Below are 18225 nucleotides of genomic sequence, written 5' to 3' on the forward strand. Positions count from 1 at the left end.
CCTGACATATGGTAATGATTATCACCCACCACTGTTCTACTTCCAGCGATGGCTTAGGGTCTCCCTCTGGAAATAGCCTATGCTTGCAAGAAAATATATTTACATATTCATGCACATGGAGATATGATATCTACTGTTCTGTGACTTGCTGTTTTCACTTAATAATCTTTGGCGTGCTTCCATATTAACGTGTATAGATTTCCCACATTCTTTTTAAATAACCAGGTAACATTTCACTGAATGAGTGTACCATTATTTCTATGACCAAAAGAGAAACATTTCAATTACAGAATTATGAACATTTATACAATTTAAACAATTATAGTATTTGTTGAGAAGTTTTATTTGAAAATACACGCAGAAAGCCATTTGAGTAATCAAAACTTTTCAACATTTACAGGTTGTTTTTTTTTTTAAGAATTTTTATTTACTTGACAGAGAGCACAAGCAGGCTGAGTAGCAGGGAGAGGCAGAAGGAGAAGCAGGCTCTCCGCTGAGCAAGGAGCCAGATGTGGGTCTCCATCCCAGGACCCTGGGATCATGACCTGAGCCGAAGGTAGTTGCCCAACCAACCAAGCCACCCAGGCGCCCTAAAACTTACAGGTCTTATAAACTTGACCCACACTGTATGACAACAGTACTGCTGAGTGACAAAATGGAGCATCACATTGAGAGCACCGTGGACCAGCCCAGACATGCCTAATAGGGCAGGTCAAAAACAGTGTAAGTTACTCTGCTTCTTCCAGATTAATTTGGAACAGAAGAGAACATGAAAGGAGGTGTAATAGTTGTTTGTTCAAGCTTTTAACTACAATGTAAAAGGACCAGTGGTTTTACTATTATTTTTCCATTTGGCTTCCTGGCACCTTGAATTCAATCAGTGTCCTGCTGTTCAGAGGTATTTTGAAGTGTGCCAAGTCTTAATTGAAGTGGAAGTGCCTGAAACCGAGTTAATACCATGAGCAACAGGGAGTCGAATTTATGGAGGTAAACTGTTGCTAGCTCTGCATTTCAACTACTTTTGGCTCCTGGGGTCAATTTACATTTTCAGAGTAGCTTGGATGGTTGAGAACTGAGCTGGACTTGGCCAGAGGTGCAGACCTTGTGATTCTGTTGGACTTTGGGTTCCTTTGGAGTATAAGCATTCTGCTAAAGGGTCCAGGGACCCCAGCTGGACAGCACCCAGCATGTGAAGCCTACTGATGACACCAGTGCGGTGCTGGGGGCTAGAGATACAATGGGCAAAAGACGAGTTGGGTCCTTGTCCTATCAGATTCTAGGTAGGGAGACAGACATAAATAAGCAAGCAGACAAAACTAAGAGAACTTATGATTGCCACCAAGAAGGAAACAAATAGGGGTGAAATAGTAACTAGGGGAATCCACTTCCCATCGGAGGTGAGGGAAAGGAGATATGGGCTGGGATTTGATAGATGCCAAGGGCCTGGCACCAGGAAGAGCTGGGAAAGACCATTCTCAGCAAAAAGGAAGAACAAGGGCAAAGGCCCCAGGGTGGGAAAGAGCTGGTTATGTTTGATGAGCTGAGAAAAGTCCAGATGACTAGATCACGGTGAGGAAGAGAAAGAAAAAACTCTACCAGTGGGCTCCGTTGTCTTGCAGGGTCTCACAGACCACAGCCAAGAGTTTGGATTTCATTCTCAATGCTGCAGAAGATTTTAAGCAAAACGGTGATGTAGTCTGATTCCCGTCTTTTCAAAAAGATCATTTGATTGCAATGTGGAGAATGCACTGAAATGGAGGTCAGTGGGGGAGGTGGAGGCCACTTGCCACTCAGGAGGGGATGGTGGTGGAGGCAGTGGCTACAGCAGTGGAAGGACAGCTTGTTTCTAAATCCGCCCCCACCAAGAAGGTCAGAGCCCACTGTAGGCTCTAGCAGACAAAGATTCTCCAAGGGTTCCCATCAACTGGTTCACAAAACATCTCTCGAGGGCGTGCCCAGCACAGGGGTTAAGACTGATGCTGTCTCACAGAGTAGACCAACTCCCCGCCCCCTGACAAATTAAATTGTAAGATGCCAGGCCTCAGGTACTGGTGACCATGAGCACTAGAGACAGGGGTGTCAGGGAAGATTTTTCCCACACCACAGACACCTGCCTTCAGGACCTTTGGCAACAATGTGAACTATATCCTGTCTATGCCACCTTTCTTTTTTCTGGCCCAGAAATCCGACTGATCCCATCTCCCACACCGACAACCATCCAGACCCCTTTTGCCCACTGTAGCTACCCCTACACAGGTCTGATTTTAAACTGGTGTTGTAACCTAAATGGCTTTTTAACATTTGGTGTGTGGGGGAGACAGATTTAAGGTCTGGTGGCCTTGCCAGGCCCCCTTGGGCTGCGGATGAATAGGAAGGCCACATTACAGGCTTGGAATGCTGCATGAATTCAGAGAAGGCAAATCTCAGGGCAAGACCTCTTGAGAGACGGGCCAGGGGCTGAGCCCCCGTTTGGAAGCTGGATCTTGGAATGCCTGATGGGGATACATCCTACAGTTTTGCGAGGTGTGGCTTTTCTCTCTGGTTGCTTTTAAGACCTTCTCCTTGTCTTTGACATTCAGCAGTTTCACTACATTGTGTTGGGATGTGGATTTCCTTTTATTTGTCATACATGGAATATATTGTCATTCTGATTGTTAAGGGCTGAATTGTGTCCCTTCCACAAAAAAACATAGTAGAAGTCCTCAGCCCCGGGTGACTGGCTTTGAAGAGAGGATTTTTAAAGAGGTGATTGAGTTATATGAGGTCATTAGGGTGGGCCGTGATATCCTTAGGAGAGAGGAGATTAGTACAGAGGTACACACAGGGAAAGACCACGTTGAAACACAGGGAAAAGCTGTCTGCAAGCCAAGGAGAGAGGTTCAGAAGAAACCAATCCTGCCAATACCTTGGTCTCAGACTTAGAGCCTCCAGAATTATGAGAAGATAAATTTCCTTAGTTTGTGTTACCTACTACATCATGTTTTAAAATGGCATTTTGGCTAGGGGAGGTCAAGAATGCCCAAATTCGATCTTTGGCTTATTACTTCTACCTAGCCCTAGTTCCCAAACTGGAGGCCACAACAGGCAGCTGGGGGGCCATAGGATCTGTGATTGCTCGCTGTAAGCCCCGGTGCAGGGAGAGGAGGTACAGGGGGCTGGCCCCCTGCTGCCCCCTTTATCCTACCTCGGCTGGGCTATGAAAGCTGCTTACAAGCTTTGAGGTCTAGTATTTATTTACCACCCCAGAGCTCAGACTGGAGTCTCAGGTTTTGCTGCTGTGCTGGGAGGAAGAGCTGGTTTCACAGAGACCTGTTGTCATCAGGGAGAGTGCTTCCAGAGCGCGGGAGCGAGAAGACCTCTAGAGCAAGGGCAGGGCTGGTGCAGCTCTGGGAGCCAAGGGAGCAGGGAGGAAAATCAGGGTAGTTAGAACGTCTCCCGGGAGGGAGCAGGCCATTCCTTTATTCCTCCTGTTACTACTGTACAGGAAGGGACCACAGGGGGATGGAGACAAGGTCCTTTTTACTCAGTTACTCTGTCACTAGGAAATGTGGTCAACCCCAGAGAAACTCCTCTTAACCTTGGAGTGGAATCCAGCACAAGGTGGGAGGAGGACAGGAAGGGAATTTGAACTCCTTCTCTCGGAGGACCATCCTTTGCACACAGGGCAGCTCCAGTCCCATATTTTGACAATTTAAATGGACACATTTAAATTGTTCTTGCGGGTCTAACAACTGTTCTTGCGGGTCTAACAACTGTTACATTTCTTGTTTTCCCTTTCCCTCAAAGAGCCTACAGTCTCCAATGATGAGGCGCTCCTCCAAATCTTGTGACCATGACGAGAATTGTCATCTTTTTTCCCCTCTGGGTCCGCCAGCCTCTGGCTGAGTCCTTAGGGACAGAGCTCCCTCTGCTGGCTCGGGAGCTGAAGCCTTCTGGATCTTGAACAAAAGCCCTTCTTGCGGTGACATCAACTTCAAATAATTGTCCTCATAATCATCTAGAAAAACCCATTTATGGTACAGTACAGTTATCTATTGTTGTAGATTAATAGTGTTACTGTGAAGTATAGCAAGGGCTGCGGAGTCAGCCTGGGGCCCTTGTGAGCAGTGACCTTTGGCGTATTTCTTAATTTCTCTGAACCTCAGTTTTCTCATCTGTAGAATGGATATAGTAGCACTTGTGTCAATGGGGTCCAGTCGGGAAAACAGAAATTACTCTGGTTGCATTCACATAGAGAACACAGGGAAATTGTAAAGCGTGTGTCAGAGGCCAGAGAGAACAGATCAGGTGTTTTGAGGTCCCAGAGAACAGCTGTGGGAAGCAGCCACCATCCCTGTGGTGGGGGGAAGAGGCTGGGATGACCAGAACTGCTTCAGGTCCCTATTATTGCTCAAGAAACCTCCCCAAAGCTTAGAGACTTACCGCTCTCGGGGTTGGCTGGTTGGCTAGGCAGATCTTCTCCTGGTCTCACCGATACTCATTCATGCTGCAGTCCTGCACTGGAAGGTAGGCTGGGACGTGTGAGTGGTAGCCTGCTCCTCCCAGCCCGACAGTCTGGAGAGAAGACATCTCAGAGCACAGATGCTCCTCCAGCCTTGGATTCCTGTATGCTTCCATTGGCCAAAGCAGATCGTCTGATCTAGCCGTGTCCCGCCCAAGGGGACCACTCCACAGCCTGGATATCAGAAGGAAGGATCCATGGGGGGGGGGTGGTCACCGGTGTAATAATCCATCACAGGAACCGAACCTACAAATTTAGAGGAAGGGTCTCCCAGCCACGTACTACCTCGGGATCTTGGAGGAGGGGTGTCCTGGAGCTGGGCACAGACGTGTGGCCCCCCACCCTCCTTATGCCCCACCCCACCTCCCGCCTCTCCCCCCACGTCCCCCACCCTGCCCATGCCCCCTGGCTGTGCCAGGAATGAGGAAAGAAGTTGGAAACTGAAACCATCTGCTGCTCCAGGGGAAGCAGTAAACAGATTTAAGAAGGGACAAGTCTCTTCCTTCACCTTCCAAACTTCCTCTGACAAAGGAGACTTGTGGCTTGCGGATTCCCAGCCTGGCGTCCCGGAGCACAGGGTAGGATGGTGGGAGCTGAGACTTGGATGGAATGCTTCACACTTTTTTAATTTTTTTAAGATTTTATTTATTTATTTGACAGACAGAGATCACAAGTAGGCAGAGAGGCAGGCAGAGAGAGAGAGGAAGGAAAGCAGGCTCCCTGCTGAGCAGAGAGCTAGATGCGGGGCTCGATGCAGTCTCGATCCCAGGACCCTGGGATCATGACCTGAGCCGAAGGCAGAGGCTTTAACCCACTGAGCCACCCAGGCGCCCAATGCTTCACAGTCTTGCAGGTGTGTTGATGACTAATGGTGTGTGCACAGAGCTCAGCCCAGGTGGAACATTTAATAAGGGATAACGACTGATATTATTAACTTTTTTTTTAAAGATTCTATTTTTAATTTCTAAAATTTATTTATTTATTTGACATAAAGATACAGAGACAGACAGCACAAGTAGAGCAGCAGGCAGAGGAAGAGGGAGAAGCAGGCTCCCCGCTGAGCTGGGAGCCTGATGCCGGGCTTGATCCCAGCACCCTGGGATCTGACCCGAGTAGCCACTTAACCGACTGAGCAACCCAGGCAGCCCTATGATTTTATTTTTAAGTGATTTCTACACCCAACACGGGGCTCAAACCCACAACCCTGAGATCAAGAGTAGTGTGCTCCACGGGCTGAGCCAGCCAGGCACCTATATTATTAACTCTTTTTTTAAATCTTTCCTAAGCACAATGGCACTGAACTCTTCACTTACTAGATACCGCACCATGGCATAACATACGGAGGTAACTGAGGCTTTATTCTATGCTGACATCTTCTCACTGCCCTGTTGCCCTCATCCATAAAGATAGTAACATTTCTCATCTCACCGGGGAGAATGTCAGGGTCTGCCACAGAAGGCCTAGAAGGTCCTAGAAGTTCACAGGGCTTCTGAGTGGATTTTTCAAACATTTAACTAAAACGGTGGCCTTGAAAGCCACCACCTTTCCATCACAAGATCTGGGTTTATTCAGAGAGTAAAGGTTTCTTGAGGTCTCAGAGACCTGGGGCCTAGAGAGCTCAGAGCACAGCGCTCATACCAAAGGTGCAGAGAGGGAAGCAAGGTAGGAGATCCCACCTGGGAGGAGAGAACAGTGACCAACTAGCAGAAAGAATCAGAGGGGCTTGACCGGATCTGGTGTGTTGGGCCAGAGAGAGGGTCCCACACTCTGATCCTTACAGGACTTCCATGGGTGACATAAATTGCTGGGGGAGCACCAAAAAAGAGGGGAAGGAGCTGTGCATTCTGTCTCAAAGAGCCATGTCCAGGCTTGTCGATATCCAGCAGGGCATGGACAACACACCAAAAGTAGAGAATTGAAAAGAATTGAATCAGGATCTATTTCCAAAAGTGTGGGCAGGACTTAGTAACGGCAATAAGAAGTCGGTACAGGATCCTGCTACTAATAATAGCTGGGAGCTATTAATTACCACTTTTAGGCGTGACAGAGCAAGAGGAAGGACCAGTTCCTAGAACCTGTGAGCTGTGTGTTGACGGCTGCCAGGCAAGTTCTGATGTGGGGCCTACAGCCAGCCCATTGCAGTGGCCCAGCAGGTGGGAAGTTTGGGGAATAAGTGAGATTCTTTCTCTTTTCCCTTTCCTGCCAGTACAAGGGGTTGCCAGATTACATAAGAAATACTTCTGCTAAAAAAAAAATTAAATTGCTTATCTAAAATTCAAATTTAACGGGGGCTTCCTGTATTTTATCTGGCAAGCCTAGCTGGTATCCCCTTTGGCTAAACCCAGACAGAAGCCAGAGCCCAGGACATCCTATTGATGCAGCCCCAAAGGTCCCCTTAGGTTTTATCCTATAGGCAATGGAAGTAACTAAAGATTTTCAGGAAAAGGACAAATATTTTATTAAATCATTCTTTATTTAATATTTGTAGTGATACCATACATGATAGCATAAAATGTATTATTACAGGAAGAATGAATAAATTGCAGTGGGCACACAAGGAAATATTGTACAGCAGCGAAAAATCAACTATAGCCACATACAACAACATGGGGTTTTTGTTTTTTTCATCAGTTTCAATTTATTGATTTTTTTTGTATAGATTTCTTAAATAGCAATATTATTAAAAGTCAAAGCATATTAACTTTATGTACGGTGCCTATCTTAATTAATTTTAATGACAGCGTGGTGCCTGGGTGGCTCAGTGGGTTAAAGCCTCTGCCTTCGGCTCAGGTCATGGTCCCAGAGACCTGGGATCGAGCCCCGCATCGGGCTCTCTGCTCAACGGGGAGCCTGCTTCCTCCTCTCTCTCTACCTGTGATCTCTATCAGTCAAATAAATAGATAAAATCTTTAAAAAAAAAAAGTTTAATGACAGCATGTTTAAGATGACTACTGTATTGTACACCTGAAGCTAATATAACACCAGTTAACTATGCTGGAATTAAGATTTCTTTTTTTAAGGATTTAATTTATTTATTTGACAGACAGATCACAAGTAGGCAGAGAGGCAGGCAGAGAGAGAAGAGGAAGGAGGCTCCCCACTGAGCAGAGAGCCCGATGCGGGGCTCGATCCCAGGACCCTGGGATCATGACCAGAGCTGAAGGCAGAGGCTTAACCCACTGAGCCACCCAGGCGCCCCTGGAATTAAAATTTTAAACATAATAAGTAAAAGATAGCTACTATATTGCAGAATTATTCTCAATCCCTATGTATCATTAATATATTTAAGTTGGCAATTTTGTGTTACCATATAGTTTCTTTTCAGTAGAACAATTTTCTTTTGCTTTTTCTTTTTTTAAAGATTTTATTTATTTGAGAGAGAGAGTGAGAGAGAACACGAGAGGGAAGAAGGTCAGAGGGACACACAGACTCCCCTGGAGCTGGGAGCCCGATGCGTGTCCCCAGGATCATGACCTGAGCCGAAAGCAGTTGCTTAACCAACTGAGCCACCAAGGCACCCTAGAATAATTTTTTTTTTTTTTTTTTTTTTTTTACCTGACTGCCTCCTGTTCATTTTTTAGCACATTTTTATGAGGGTATAATTTAGTCCTGTAACTATCACAAAATCCAGTTATAGAACAATTCAATCACACCTCAAAATCTCCCTATACCCTTTTGGGGTCAACTCCTCCACTAGCCCTTCTCAGCCTGTGGAAATCACTGATCTGCTTCCCATTCCTACAGCTTTGCCCTTTTCAGAATTTCATACAAATGGAGTCACACAGCATGTAGCCTTTTGAACCAGGTCTATTTCATTTAGCATGATGCCGGAGGTTCATTCCTATTGTTGCCTGCCTAGCTAATTCCTTTTCCTAAGCGTTTTTTCCATTGCATGAGGTACCAGTTTGTGTATCCATTCCAAAGTTTAAGGACACTTGGGATGTGTATTGGTCAGGGCTCTCCAGAGAAATAAATTCCATAGGATGCATATACACAAATATACATATACAAGCATACATACGTCTATATCTATCTGTATCTCTATCACCTGTATCAGTACCTGTCTCTATCTAGCACAAGAAAGAATTCATTTCAAGGAATGTGATCGGAGGAGAGGAATGCTGGTTAAATCCAAAAATCTGTAGGGTTGACCAGCAAGCTAGGGACTCAGGCAGGAGTTCTATGTTACAGCTTCAAGGTAGAAGGGCTTCTTTAGGAAACCTGTTTTTGCTCTTAAGGCCTTCAACTAATTTGAGGAGGCCCATCCACATTATTGAGAGTAACCATTACGTAGAGCCAATGGACTGTAAATGTCAATCACAAGTGCAAATACCCCCACGGCAACATCTGGGCTAACGTTGGACCAGACAGCTGGGTACCACAGTCTAGTCAAGTTGACACATAAAATTAACTATTACAGGATATTTCTCATTTTGGTGAATGTGAATAAAGTTGCTCTAAACATTTCCATATGGGTTTTGTGTGGATACAAGTTTTCATTTCAACTGGGTAACTAACTCGGAGTAGGATACCTAGCATTTTTGCATTTCCATCAGCAACATGTGAGAGTTCTAGCTGCCTGCTTGGAATTGTCAGATCTTTTTTTAAATTTTAGCCAAGGTATGAAGTATGAAGGAGTGAAAAAAGCAAGAGTACATATGGCCTTACATACTTTTCCATAGTTATAAGAAAAACTAAATTATTTATATATATATATATATACACATACACACACACACATATATGTACACACACATATAATTCTAATTCTAATTAGAAAATAATGGTAAACTCCAACTTAAGGATAGGACTTCTGTCTGTGGGGAGAAGGTAGAGGAATAAGAAATAAAAGAATCCTATAAGTCCATGTTATTATTAATGTAATGGTTCCCAGGTTAGCTGACAAGATCATGATTGTTCATTATTTCTTTTTTTTTTTTTTTTTTTTCTTTTTTCAGACTGGGAGAGAGAGCACGTCAGTGCCTGAGCAGGGGGGAGGGAGGGGCAGAGGGAAAGGGAGAGAGAGAATCTTAAGCAGGCTCCATGCCACGTGGAGCCCGATGCAGGGCTTATTCTCATAACCCTGAGACCACGACCTGAGTTGAAATCGAGTCAGACACTTCACTGACTAAGTCACCTAGGCGCTCCCCGCTGTTCATTACTTCATTAAAACATGAATACATTTTAAAAGGGCCACACGTGGGGACGCCTGGGTGGCTCAGTTGGTTGGGCAGCTGCCTTCGGCTCGGGTCATGATCCCAGCGTCCTGGGATCGAGTCCCACATCGGGCTCCTTGCTCGGCGGGGAGCCTGCTTCTCCCTCTGCCTCTGCCTGCCATTCTGTCTGCCTGTGCTCGCTCTCTCTCCCTCTCTCTCTGACAAATAAATAAAATCTTAAAAAAAAAAAAAAATAAATAAATAAATAAATAAATAAAAGGGCCACACGTGGACAAATGATGACAGTGCGCTGAAAACCAAGAATTGTGATAAATCCAGTTCTGTTTACTTGAAGTCCCATTAAAAAAAAAGAGAAAGAAAGATTAGGGGCAGAATGGGTAGTGGATTAGAAGCAGGAGAGAGTAATGGCATGAAGGACCGGGAAGGAAAGCTATTCCTACAATCAGTGGAAATTATAGACCAAAGGCTTGGTGGGGGGAGTGTAAATGACAAATCAGAGGGGAAATGGGATGGACAGGGACTGTGGGATCAAAGAATATAGGGAGTAAGAGAGAGAGTAAAGTATATGGTCAGTGTTTCTGGCTTGCAGGAATGATGTCATTCACCAAGACAAAGATGTCAGAATGGAATTTTGAGGAGGGTGAAGAGCCCATGAAATTATTCAGAATTCAAGCAGGGAGCTCAGGAAATGGAGAGAGACACTTGGGAATAATTTGTATATAAAAGCCAAATGTGTTACATGTTATTTCATTGACTTTTTACAGCAATCCTGTGAGCTATTTTATACATATTTGACAGAGGAGAAACAGAGGCACCAAAGGAACATTGAGTGGAGTTAAGGGCCCTGTAGAGATCAGAAACTGTAAATCTGTAATGGTGACCATTGACAAGGTTATCCACTTTTTCTCTGGCAATCCTTGACAGCCAGTGAAAAGGAGCAAATAGAAGAAGCTAAGGTTAGGGGTTTGGGGTGAAGGACAGGGGGGTGAGGAGTGAGGGCAGTCTCCTGACTGATGACCCTGTTGAGCAGGACCCTGGGCTTGCCCACTCTGAGACCAGAGAGTCCAAGGATGACATGGCGGGGGGGGGACGTCGAGACCTCTGGAGGACTAACAGATTCCTGGTCCTCAAAGTCACAGACCACAGATTTGAGGACTTCTTCCTTTTCATGTAGGTCATAGGCTTGTGATTTTTCTAACTTGATTCTAGATGATTTTACACACTGCAGCCTCTGATAACAGTAGGGGCTGAGATTGCTGTACTTATTTATTTGACAGAGAGAGAGAGAGAGAGCGCGCACAAGCAGGGGAAGTGGTAGACAGAGGGAAAGGGAGAAGCAGGCTCCCTGCTTGGCTTGAGCTCAGTACCCTAGGATCATGACCTGAGCCAAAGGCATCAGATGCTCAACCAACTGAGCCACCTAGGCGCCCCCACACAACTTTTTAAGGAGATGGTAAATGTCTTATTTTCTGTTCATTGGGTTTTCTGTGTACTTACTATTAACGTATCCCCAAATACTCCCTCACTTGTTTGTTCTCCTTCCAATAAGATCGAACAAATTAGGTGTTCATCACATTTCATATTCTTGAAGAAATCTCTGAGCCTTTTAAGCGATTGTGGTAAAATAAAACTCACCATTTGAGCCATTTTTAAGTGTACAGTTTAGTGGCATGAAATGCATTCATATCATGGTGCAACCATCATCGCCATCTGTCTCCAGAACTTTTTCATCGTCCTACACTGAAACTCTACCCATTAAACAGTAAACAGAAACTTCCAATTCCCTTTTCCCCACCCTGGCAACCACTATGTTACTCTCTATCCTTCTGAATGTAAATGGAATCATACAATATTTGTCCTTTGTGACTGGCTTATTCTACTTAGGATGACATCTTTGAGGTTCCTCCATGTTGTAGCATGTGTCAAAATTCCTTCCTTCCGGGGGCGCCGGGGTGGTTCAGTCGGTTAAGCATCTGCCTTTAGCTCACTCAGGTCATGATCTGGGAGTCCCGGGGTTGGGGGGGGGAGGGATCAAGTCCCACATCAGGCTCCCTGCTCAGCAGGAAGTCTGCTTCTCCCTCTTTCTCTACTCTTCCCTGCCTCTCTCTCGATCTCTCTCAAATAAATTTAAAATCTTTAAAAAAAAATACCGTATTAAGGCCAAATAATGTTCCATTTTATGCAGATACCACATTTAGTTTATCCAACCAACCATCCCATACTTTTTTACATAACAACACCTGCACTGCTCAACATTCCCATCAACAGAGCACAAGGGTTCTCTGCATTGCTGTCAATTTTTTTTTCATTTTTTATTATTATTTTTTTATAAACATATAATGTATTTGTATCCCCAGGGCTGTCAATTCTTTTTATTTTCTATTTTTGTTTTCTGACAGTAGCCATCCCAAGCTGTTTCAGATAACTTTTCCTTTTGATTATTCTATATCAATTTTTTTTGTTTTTTTAGATAGTTCCTCCTCCTCTGACTTCTCTTGATAGGTTAGTGTCTTCCCATGCTCTCAGCCCCCGTATCTTCTCCACCCTCCCCATGTGATGCTTTCCCTCATACTGAGACGTCCAGATGACAATGACTCCTGAAAACTGATTCCTCCCAAAGCCAGTCTGAGCCTCTGCAGGAGCTCCTGATGTCTATATCCATATGTTCATCAAGCAGCTTTAAATACGTGCCCCAGGGCGCCTGGGTGGCTCAGTTGGTTGAGCAACTGCCTTCAGCTCAGGTCATGATCCTGGAGTCCTGGGATCGAGTCCCACATTGGGCTCCCTGCTCAGCAGGGAGTCTGCTTCTCCTGCTGACCTCTCTACTCTCATGCTCTCAAATAAATAAATAAAATCTTAAAAAAAAAAAAAATACATGCCCCATCAGCAGATGCAAAACCAAACTTAATTTTCCCTGAAACCTGTTCTTCCTCTTGTACTTCCTGACTCAGTGAAGGGCTCCACCATGTGCACAGACTGCCAAGCCATTAACATGGGAATTCTCTTGTTTTCCCTCTCTCCCACTCTTCTGCTTCCTGGGTATCTTAGATCCATAACCTTCTGTCTTTTCTCATTGTTACTGTCGAAATTCACTCAATCTATACCCCCTTATCTCTTGCCTGGACTATGGAAATTATGTCCCAGGAGCTCTCTCAGCCTGAAATCTCTCATCCCTATAATGATCTACATGTCTGCTTGAGGAGTTTTGCTATAGTACGGATCTGATCTGATTCCTCTGCTTAAAAGCTCTGCATACACATGAAGGATTAAGGACCAAGAACAAGGACACGTCTGAAGATGTGACTAATGCCACCAGGATTAGAACTTATCCTTTTGGCTAAGATCAAGTGTAGAACTTATTAGGAGGATCTATTTTTGTCATGGCACAGGCATAGACAAGTTGGCCAATGGAATAAGAGAGCCCAGAAACAAACCTGGGCAGAAAGGAAACTCTGGTGGCCAAGAAGGTGCCCAGCTGAGATGGCCCTGCAAGAGAAGCTGCTGCAAGGAGTGTAGTTGGTGGATGGCCTCCAGGTCTCCTCCGGGACAGAAGACAGCAACTTCATCCCCGCGCGGCATTCACGCAGGCGCCATCCTGCCATCTCCCAGGGCTTTCAGCCTGTCACTGAGATGGTGGAATTACTGGGGCTGGGCCATTTCTGCTCTACACGGAGTTTTTCTAAGGGGCACTCTTTGCCCTGGGGCACCTCAATGGCCTAGCCAAGACTTTGAGTCACACAATGTCTGAGGCAATTGCTAGCTAATCCTTCCTTCCTTCCTTCTTTCCTTTGACAAGTCTCCCACCTCTGCTGTGGGAGTCCTGGCCTACTCCAGTTCTCTCCTCCTTCCATCCTTCACAGGTTTCCCTTGGGGAATTTCTTGCACATCAAATCCCATTTTGGTGTCTTCTTAGAGGACCCAAACTGCACAATGACAGAGGGAGCATATCCCATCAACTGGGGGCAGGGGAGAGCTGTTTAGTAATTGCAGTTAAAAAATAATGGTTGGGGGTGGGGGGATGGGTGAGCTCAGTGATGGGTATTAAGGAGGGCACCGACTGCAAGGAGCACTGGGTGTTCTACATAAACAATGAATCATGGAACGCTGCACCAAAAACGAATGATGTACTGTATGGTGACTAACATACATACATACAGACATACATAAAATGGTTATCTGGCCATCTGGGTGGCTCAGTCAGTTAAGAATCTGCCTTCTGCTCATGGAAATATTTGGAAAAATATTTGACATTATCTTTTAAAATTGAATATTCACATATCCTGTGACCCAATAATTCTACTTTAGGTACAAACCCAAACAGACCAAAGAAAGTTACCTATGTAGTGGGAGATACACAAAAGTATGTTCATAGCAGCACCATTCATAATAGTAAAAACCCAGAAGTAGTCCAAATATCTATCAATGAAAAATCAGACAAAGTGTGGTTTATTCACACACTGGAAATCACACAATAGTGAAAATGAATAAGTCAGATACATAAAATATGGCTGCATCTTAAATTAGGTGAGAAAAATTTCAAAAGGATACAGAAGCACATTTATTCCTTTATAAGAGACTTTTTTTTTTTTTTAAAGATTTTACTAATTTAGGGGCGTCTGGGTGGCTCAGTGGGTTAAAGCCTCTGCCTTTGGCTCAGGTCATGATCCCAGGGTTCTGGGATAGAGCCCAGCACTGGGGCCTCTCTGTCCAGCAGGGAGCCTGCTTCCCTTCCTCTCTCTCTGCCTAATTGTGATCTCTGTCTGTCAAATAAATAAATAAAATCTAAAAAAAAAAAAAAAAGATTTTATTAATTTATTAGAGAGACAGAGAGAGCACAAGCAGGGGAGAGGGGCAGAAGGCAGGAGGAGAAGCAGACTCCCCGATGAGCAGGAAGCCTGACATGGGGCTCAATCCTAGCACCCTGGGATCATGACCTGAGCCAAAGGCAGATGCTTAACTGAAGGAGCCACCCAGGTGTCCCCAGGCTTTATTTTTTTAGAGCAGTTTTAGGTTTATGGAAAAACTGTGCCCAAAGTACAAAGTTCCAATACACCCTCTCCCCACCACAGCATAGTTTCTGTAATATTACCATCTTGCATTTATGTGGTATGTTTGTTTCAAGTAACGAACCAATACTGATACATTACTATTTACTAAAGTCCCCACAGTTTACATCTTGGATTCACTCTTTTGAGTTGCACAGTTCTGCGGGATCCAACAAACAGTAGCAGACAAAATAGTTACACCGCAGTAAAAATGCTCTGTGCACCACCCATTCCTCTTCCTTCCTCTGCCCTGGACAACCATAATCTTTTTAGTCTCCACAATTACACCTTTTCCAGAATGGCACATAATTGGATCATACAGTATGTGGCCCTTTCAGACTGGCTTCTTTCACTTAGCAATATGCATTTAAGATTCTTCCATAGGCTTTTCTGGCTTGATAGCTCTTTTTTTTTTTTTTTTCTTTCACTGGATAATATTCTATTGTCTGAGTATATCACAGTTTATCCATTCACTTATCGCAAGACATCTTAGTTGCTTCCAACTTTTTGCAATTATGAATAAACTGCTGTAAATATTCACGCACATGTTTTTGTGTGGACTTAATTTTTCAACTTATTTGGGTAAATACCTAGGATCTAGGTTTAGCTTTGTAAAAAAAAAACCTGCCAAAATGTCTTCGAAGGTGGTTGTACCATTTTGCGCCCCCATCAGCAATGAATGAGTGCCTACTGCCCTGCATGCTTGCCAGCATTCGGTGCTGTCAGTGTTCCGGAGTTCAGCTATTATTTATTTATTTATTTATTTTTTTGGAGTTTAGCTATTCTAATAGGTGTGTAGTGGCATATTCTTTTTCTTTTGGGGGGGCATACTCTTTTTTTATTATATGTAAAACAATTGAAAATATGTTGTATACACACACAGTCTCTCTCTGTATATAGTTATATTCCGTACAAATACATATATGGAATAAAAAATTATAAAAAGGAGAACAAGGAATAGTGAAGATTGGTGATTATTTTCACCCCATGAGAGGAGATCCAAGAGGATCACTTAGTGTGGGGGTGGGGGAGGCAAACCACACATTTGGTTGTAAATTGTTGTCACTATAACTTTTTTTTTTAGGGTGGAGAGTTCACAGCTATTATTACACTAAAAGCAATTAAATTAATAAAGGTGGGTTGTGTGTGGTTGGCTGGAAAATGGCCTAGCAAAGTTGCCTAAATCCTAATCCTCAGAATCAGTAAATGTGTTTCAGGGGGGGAAAACGGACTTTGCTGATGTGATTAAAGGTGTTGAGTTAGAGAGATTATCCTGGGCCCAGTGTAATCACAAAGGGTCCTGCAGGTGAGAGAAGAAGGCAGGAAGATCAGTCGGAAAGAGGTGTCAGGATAGAAGCAGAGTTCAGAGAGGAAAGAAGTTGCTATGCTGTTTCTGAAGAGGGTGGGTAAGGCCAAAAAATAAGGAATGTTGGCAGCCTCTAAAAGCTGGAAAAGGCAAGAAACCCATTCCTTCCCGAGACTTCAGGAAGAACCAGCCCTGCCAATACCTTGATGTTAGGCTCGTGAAACCGATCTTGGACTTCTGACCTCCAGAATTCTAAGATAATAAATTCCTATTATTTTAAGGCTCTAAGTTTGTCACAGCAGTAATAGGAAACTAATACAATGGGCCAGGCATGGATCAAGGATTAGGTGGATTATGATAAATCCAGTTCTACACCTAGGTCCAATAAAAGCAAAAAACCCCAGTCTTGAATGACTCCTCACTGCTTCAAAGCCAAAGCTCAGCTCCTCAGCCTGATACAAATCCTTCACAATACAATTCTTTAAGCCCACCTCTCTCAGCTCTCAAGACCCCTACACCATACCTTCCCCTCTTCTCCCTCCCCAAATAACTATATACTTTAACCCTGGATCCTGGTTTCTGGGCGCTTTGCTATTCCCACTGACTCTTAAGTTAGGAGTTCAACTTCCTTGCCATGGAGTCTATGAAGCTTTCCAGGTTCATAATCCCCCTCAACCTCAGTAAATGTTGGCAAAGCCAACTCTCAAGGCGCTGTTTAACTGGGACCTTTAAGGTTGGGCAACAAAATATTTGTCGACCAAAATGATGCCAATTTGTAAATTAAAATGTCACCTAGTGGGGGGGAAAAAAAAAGGTTTGGCAACAAGCTGAGAAATCTTTATCACATTTCACCAGGAACGGGTACCAATTCGGTAACATTCTCCTAAAGGTGGTGGGGAGAGGGGACGTAAGCGCACCGTGAACGGGTGTGGGAAAACAAAAACAAAAACAAAAACATTCTACGGGGGCACCTGGGTGGCTCAGTGGGTTAAAGCCTCTGCCTTAGGCTCAGGTCACGATCCCAGCGTTCTGGGATTGAGCCCCGCATCGCATCGGGCTCTCTGCTCAGCAGGGAGCCTGCTTCCCTCTCTCTCTCTGCCTGCCTCTCTGCCTACTTGTGATCTCTCCGTGTCAAATAAATTAAATCTTTAAAAAACAAAAAACATTCTACAGGCCTACAGCAGTTTGAAAACAACTCCCTCCTCTCAAGGAAGACTTCATTTCCCGTCTACATGATGGGTATCTGCAAACACAACCTTAAGTCTGTGCACGTCTCTGCCCAAAGATTTTTTTTTTTCCCCACTCCAAGAATTAAGTAAGGGGTTTGAGGGCATTATCACTGCACCTTACACGGACTCGATGAGTCATTTTAACGGATAAGTAGAGCGCTCTACTTACCACCTTATCCGACGAGATGACGGATGGGGGAACCTTTGAAACAAACAGCCTGCCTAGGCCAGGAATACCTACTGCGGGAAAACACGCCCAAAAGACACGGCCGGACCTTAGGAAGCCCGAGGGGACCCAAAGAGCGCAGTTCCCAGCTCAGCCCGACCCGACGTCCACCACAGCCCCTCCAGCACGTCGCGCGGGTCGGCGGTTGATGACCACGGGTCGGCTGTTTTGATGAACAGAGGACGGCTAGAAAGGCCGGCAGACTCGGACACCACGCGGAGCCAAAGCACGGATCCGGACGCAGTTAAAGAAACCGCTCTCAGGCTGGACGAAGGCGGAGCCGTAGCACAAGCTGCGCCCACTGAAGAGCCCTGAAATGCTCGGAGCAGGGCTAGGACAGCCCCCAGCGCGAGGCACTCTGGGACTTGTAGTTTACTTCCCGGCAAGCGTTTTTCCCATTCCCGTCTCCCCGCCTTAACGTCGCTTTTATTGTCTCTCTCTTCTTCTAGCACGCCGACTTCCTGGTCGCCGCACGTCCTCACGTATGACTACACTACCCAGAAGTCTCTTCTTCGCGACCCAGCGCGCCGCGGGCACCGGCCGTCTCCTCTGGACTACAGTTCCCAGAAATCCTCTGGAGAAGTGTTTCCCTCTCTCATTTCCAGGACCACAATTCCCAGAACCTTCAGCTGCACGGCGGTTCCCTTTTCACTCGATCTCTTCATGAGCTGGCTGGGCTTCAGCCGGCCAGAAGGCATTCAGCGACGACGTGATTCGTCGGGACTGGGCACAGGGTTTCCT

At 45.0% G+C, this 18225-nt stretch overlaps 1 long non-coding RNA gene across 1 annotated transcript; it reads left to right on the forward strand.

Annotated features, from left to right (window-relative positions):
* Positions 1 to 506: 506 nt before the first annotated feature.
* Positions 507 to 9488, forward strand: LOC116879958. Its single transcript, XR_004385142.1, has 3 exons — positions 507 to 987; positions 3787 to 4016; positions 9460 to 9488. It is a non-coding gene; the product is annotated as an uncharacterized LOC116879958 (long non-coding RNA).
* Positions 9489 to 18225: the final 8737 nt, after the last annotated feature.

Source organism: Lontra canadensis, unplaced genomic scaffold, assembly GCF_010015895.1.
Source record: "Lontra canadensis isolate GAN:19392208 unplaced genomic scaffold, GSC_riverotter_1.0 scaffold3, whole genome shotgun sequence".
NCBI lineage: Eukaryota > Metazoa > Chordata > Mammalia > Carnivora > Mustelidae > Lontra > Lontra canadensis.